Source organism: Triticum dicoccoides, chromosome 3A (genome assembly GCF_002162155.2).
Source record: "Triticum dicoccoides isolate Atlit2015 ecotype Zavitan chromosome 3A, WEW_v2.0, whole genome shotgun sequence".
Taxonomy (NCBI): domain Eukaryota; kingdom Viridiplantae; phylum Streptophyta; class Magnoliopsida; order Poales; family Poaceae; genus Triticum; species Triticum dicoccoides.
In genome coordinates, this window is record NC_041384.1 from 30,605,525 (window position 1) to 30,611,611 (window position 6,087).

Consider the following 6,087-nt stretch of genomic DNA (forward strand, 5'->3'; position numbering starts at 1 on the left):
ATATCATTTCCTTGGTCTGGTCAATATAGTGACCTTGTCATACCAACGGCTCAAAATATGCATGTAGGAGCAAATAAGCCATGGTGTAGTCGGCTTTAGTTACCACTCTAGTGCGAGCATGATTAATGGGATCGTGATGATGTGGCTAAAAATTAACATCCTCCTGCAAACTCGTACCAACCATGTCTTTAAAAGGCACCCCTCTTCTACTTCCTCACCAATAGGGTACCCAACGCACAAACCTTGTACTACGCTACAGCGAGGCCAAAAAATATAGATATTGTTTCTTCCAAGCTTTCATGGTGTGCCAGTAAGAAATTGTTGAATCGTAGTTGAAACAGCTGAGGAAATATCAAATGTAATTTCTTTCATCGGATAGGAGGCTCGAGGAAGTTGACGTGATCCCCTTTTGGCACAAAATGTCCACAGTGAATAGCTGCTCTAGTCTAAGATGTAGAGATCACTGAACGGGTCATAGAGCTTTGCTCAAACCTGCTGAACCTATCGAGCCGTTCCCGCCGTTCAAGCTTTTTCCTCCAACAAATTATCTTTACAAAAATTGTTAAGCAAGTTAGACGAAGTGCAGCCTGCTTTTCAAACCGCCATGAGTGTACTTAGAGCAGGATGTGCAGGCCGATCGCCAGTATTGGCTTTTCTTTTTATTTTTCCTTCCCTAGCTCTGTGACTCTCTTACTTCTCCTTCTTAATGAATGAACTACAGGGCGTCTTGCTGTGCTTTCGTTAAAACAAAGTTTGAGGAAGTGTTGTTGTTCTAGTAAATTATATAAAACTTATAGTGAAATATCTTCTGCTTATAAAGTAAAATAATTATGTTCAGTCAGTATGAAGTCCTAATAAGCACAAAATCAGATCACCAATGACATGGCCCGAACTAAGTGACTGGGTTAAAGGCTGAAGCAGTATTGCCGGCAACGGATAATCGGATCAAATCATATTTATAATGGGTATGCAGTTCCTCTAGGCCAAACCTTCAATGTGGCACACTTTTAGTGATCTTTGCAGCTTTTGCAATTACCTTTTCTTAGAATAGCTTTTGCAATTGCTTTCTCTGATTCCATCCTCGCTTTCCATAGGATAGCACCCCAAATTGTCACCTTGTATGGCCCAGGGAGTTCAAAACAATAGTAGGAGTAGGGTTTTTGTGCTCTATGATCCATCAATAAAAGAAATAGTAGCTCTGACATGTTCATTTACTTGGATGCACAATTTCCTTATGTTCTTGAGTCTTACGAGTAGAAGGCACGAAGTTCACAATATCCATTGTATCATGAACTGAAGAATGAAGATCCCCGGGAGAGCATGTTGGTTTTTTTTGTGTGTGAATGCGGTGTCAACCACCACACCAGCTGAATCGCACTGGTTAAAAGTTTGATTCTTTTTCCTTAAAGAAATGAATTCCAACAAAGATGTAACATCACTAGTTTAGTAATTAGTAATGAGTTGTAAACTTGTAATGTGCATCACGATCATTTCATAATATCTTTTTTTTTTCAACTGTGAAAATGAAGATATTTCAAATCTCATAAAATGCTATAAAATACATCCAGAAAACCATGCACAAATATATATGCGTAGTTTCATGAAATTTCGATGGACAAAACTTCCCATATAAATTATTAACCCTAATATGCAAGTAGTTGGTAGATCAAAAGTCTACTGAATTGAGGGAATTTTACTTTGTGAGCACTCTTGAAAAGTTGTGAACAGTCTTCCAGTAATATTAGAAATGTATAAGAAAATTTCAATTAAATTTGGAAAGTCAAATAACATCTTGTAGTTCAAAACTCAATTTGAATCAAAACTGACTTTATATTTTTAGAGGTGCATATATAAACTAAAGAAACTTGCAAATATTTTATTTGATCCTATAATGATCCAGGGAAGCCAAGCCTCCTAAATCTTTGCACACGGTTTGAATCTTCAAATAATCTAAAAGTTGTTCAGATGGATCAAAAAACAAAATAATAAACATAAAGAAATAAATCACCCTCCCCTTACCTTTTGGGCCCACCTCAGCGGCAAGTCCCAGAACCAGCCGAAGGGTGCAACCCAGCCCGGGACCAACTCTCTCTCTCTCTCTCTAGCTCTCTATCTCTCTCTCCCCCATCTCTCTCTCTCTCATCCAAACTCGTGTGTTGTATTCCACCTCTTGTGAGTAGACGTCCTGCGCATCGAGCATGCATTGTCATCACGTGCCACCTCTTGCTAGCCATCGTTGCAGGCTTCAACCCTATAGGTTCAACTCTGAGCTTTGTCGTGCCTTCCGCCATTATGTGCATTCTAATTCGTGCACTAGAGTTTTTGGTGTCATGGGGATGATTTCGACAATGAGAGAGAGAGAGAGAGAGAGGGCTAGGAGTGACACAGTATCTAACAACCCTATGTCTCGAGATCTAGGAGCTTTCTTCTTTTTCTGTGTCTCAAACTGATTACAAGGAGTGCGAACCTCTGTCTATGAACAAGGGGCGGCTTATACATGTGCCTGACCCCTGGCCTTTGCCGCTGCAAAGGAATTAAAGGTTACATTGAATAAATCCATTGTAAGTGGTAACTGACGCAATAAATGCTAGTAACACATGCCACCCGAACCGTCCTGGCGCTTTAGATATCCATGTTGTTTGTTCATCTTCTCCTATCTGAGTAGCTTAGTAACCTTAGTATGTTCAATCATCCGAGTACCCGGTGAACATATGCGTCCGAGTAACGAGAACGCCAACGTTAGTCGAGTAACTTCTTCAATCACCGAGGTTGGTCTCACATATGGACTCTATGGTTTATTATACCTTGGACCTTCATGGGCCTACCCTTAATGGGTAACCTCGTCGGTCGGGATCATCGCCGGAAGCATCCCACCCATCCGCCATCATCGTGATTCTCGCCGCCACCTTGTAACTCTCTCGCGAATAAGACTAGGGCTAACATCGTATTGCCTTGCCCTACTCATTCTCCCAATCAACCCCCATCATCCTCTTGCTCCCTCTTCCGCAGTGTCCAGACCTCACCCATGTTGCAACTCTCTCGCGAATAAGACGAGGGCTAAGGTCGCATTGCCTTGCCCTACTCATTCTCCCAATCAAGCCCCCATCATCCTCTTGCTCCTTCTTCCGTAGTGTCCAGAGCTCACCCGTGTAATCCAAAGTTCGTTGTCATGGATGCTTGTCTGTGTCGATTTTGCACTCATATGTGATGGATTGAAGCTATGGGTTAACATGTTTCTTGTGTGTGTTGATGGAAAATTTAGGTTAAACCTATGTCTAAGCTTGCCAAGTTGACCAAGAAATAAAAAAATCCAAAAAATTATGGGATTGGTTTGATTGGGAATAATTGCCGAACGGGTGTTCTTTAAGATAAATTTTTTGTGTGCAACCTAGGGCAGCGAGTAGACAACCATGGCCTCGGTGTGGGACACTGGGTGACGTTTGTGTGAAGCTCGGGGTAGTGGAGTAGCAATTGTGGCACATGGCAGAAGACAAAGATGGGACAGATGGCGGTGGCCCTATCGCATGAAACTATCACCAGATGGGGAAATGGGGATTGGTTTATTTCGAGGAGGAAGAAGGAAAAAATAAACATACTAGTGTGTGGTATTTCTGTTGTAAAATGGAAATCGGTGGGTAGGAAAATAGGTGAACTGGCCGTTTTGGAACGAGTACGAGTGGAATAAGCCTAAACAAGCTGTTGGATCGATGCACAATTATTTGGAGGGCTCCTTCTGAAGGAGGAGACCCGATTTTGGCTATTTGTTTGGGCTGGTGCATCCATATAGCCCAGAAGTTGTTAGAGCATTAGGGCTCCTCCACCCATTCTAGGAGCGGAGTTGCGGAGTGGAGAGAATCTGAATAGGTTCTTACCTGAGGTCCAACCTCACATATATTTTTCTTTGTGCCATTATATATCTTCAGAGCGTATCCCGAGCCCATTAGGCTTCAATTTCTAGAATTGACATTCGTGCTCGTATTTTTTTGAATTTTTCTTAGGCCTTCTGGCGATGTGCGTTCAATGGAAGAAGCCATTCTCGTCGACTACTAAGGCGTCTGTGGCGAGTTCGTCAATCTCAAGATGATGTGCTGGCTCATTCTCGAAGGTGCTCATAAAAGTAGGGTGTGCATGCATGCGTTTAAAGTGATAAGTGTATGTCCGCATGTATGAGCGTTTGCATCTCTAATTTCTTTTTTACTCCCGTAAACCACCCAAACAACGACGGTAAAATTAAATACAATTTTTCCACTTTCAAAAACTCCAATGATTCAACTAGGCATGCTACTTCGATTCATATGCTTTTGTTGGTGTGCAATTATTATGGAAGACGGTGATGACGGCCTCTGTAGCGTATGCATATGGTGCCCGCTAAGAGTGTGTCGAACCAGTGCGTGACCCAGAACTAGCAATTTGGCTTGGTTGGGGTCTCTGGCTTTATATGTTGTGCTTTGGTTGGGTATGCAGCCCAACAATCTGCACCCCTTCATTAAGTGGATAGGAATAGCGACAGATGTTATCAAGATGATGGCTTCAGACTAAGGATGGCAATTTTACCTATGGCATGGGTACCCGCGGATACAGTACCTACATGACCAGGATATGGTAACAATTTTATACCCATGAGTAGTACCCATATCTTACTCGTTAAGTCATGGGTAGGGCATGGGTAAGGCATGGGTATAGCCTTGTACCTGTTTATACTGATATATGGACCTTACCCGTGGAGGTCCAACATATGCGCAAGGGTCGGTAACGACAAAGAAGCTGGGTGACCTAACTACTCCCATAATTAAGTCTCACACCATCACACGAAATTCCGTCGTCTCCATCAAATGTTTTTTTTGTCAAAGGTGCTATCAATGAATGTGAAATTGTGAACAACTTGTGTACTATAGGTATGGGTACAAGTAAAGTTTCATACCCATAGGTACGGGTATGGGTAGAATTTTTTACCCATTGACTATACATGTATGGGTATAGTATTACTCTACCCGCTCCATCTCCTACCCATTGCCATCCTTACTTCGGACATTGATGTGTTATTTAGTAAGGTCTTGTTGAATAATTAATAAAATAGATGTATGCATCGTCCTGACGCAGAGGCTGGGGTCACCTCCTTTCCAAAAGAAAAAACATCATGAAAGAAATAAAACCTATTTTTTCATAGCCATCCAAAGTAAAGTCCTTTTGGAAAGGGTGTGACTAGGTCTCCGTCAACTGAGACTTAATCAAGTCTTAGTCAAGTGATATATTATACAAAGGGAAAAACTGAAGAAAAAAAATTATGTATGAATCTTCATGTAAAATCAAAGAAATATAGCATCGACTGAGACATATCTCGGTCCACTCACACTTAGCAAAACTGTTTTGCGAAATCACCACAGCGAAACAGGATCCATTCAAGTGGTACACACCGATCAAAGCCTGTCCGCATCATGCAACCCATAGAGCGAAGAGGGATCCATGCCGGCGTGCCACAAAGTTATTCAACAAAGTTATTCCCTCAAAAAAGTTATTCCAAGAATGTCAGGGTGAAAACCAGATTCTGGCCTTGTGTGGTTGGATCCGATGACGACGACGTTTGAGCGTCCCTCCCTTCGTGAAGGCGTTGCTGTTGAAGAAAACCTCATCGTCCGTGTGGTGTCTTGAAATGATTGGTGCAAATATGATCACTGCTATAATTTGTCGAAGGCGGATCTGGTCGCTCTGGTTTTTTTCCTCGCCAACACATAGCTTTGGTTGTATATGACTTTGCTATTTGTTGGTGTTTTTGTGTGCGTGCATTGATATTGGCTGTGTGCATCCTAACTATGCAGAAGCCGGGTGTGTACTCATTATGTTCGTATCCTCTTGATGCTTCATTTGAGTTAATAAAATTCACCATATGTTGAAAAAGAATGTCATGTTTCAGTTGGTGCAATTGCATAGTATCCAAAAATTGAATCCACCGAAGCCAAGCGTGTACGCGTGGTTCGTTTGATTGACTCTTCCACTACGATCGAGGAAGACTTCACGCTTGGAAGACTCAGAAAACACACACACACACAGAGAGAGAGAGAGAGAGAAAAGACTCCAAGTCTCTCTTGA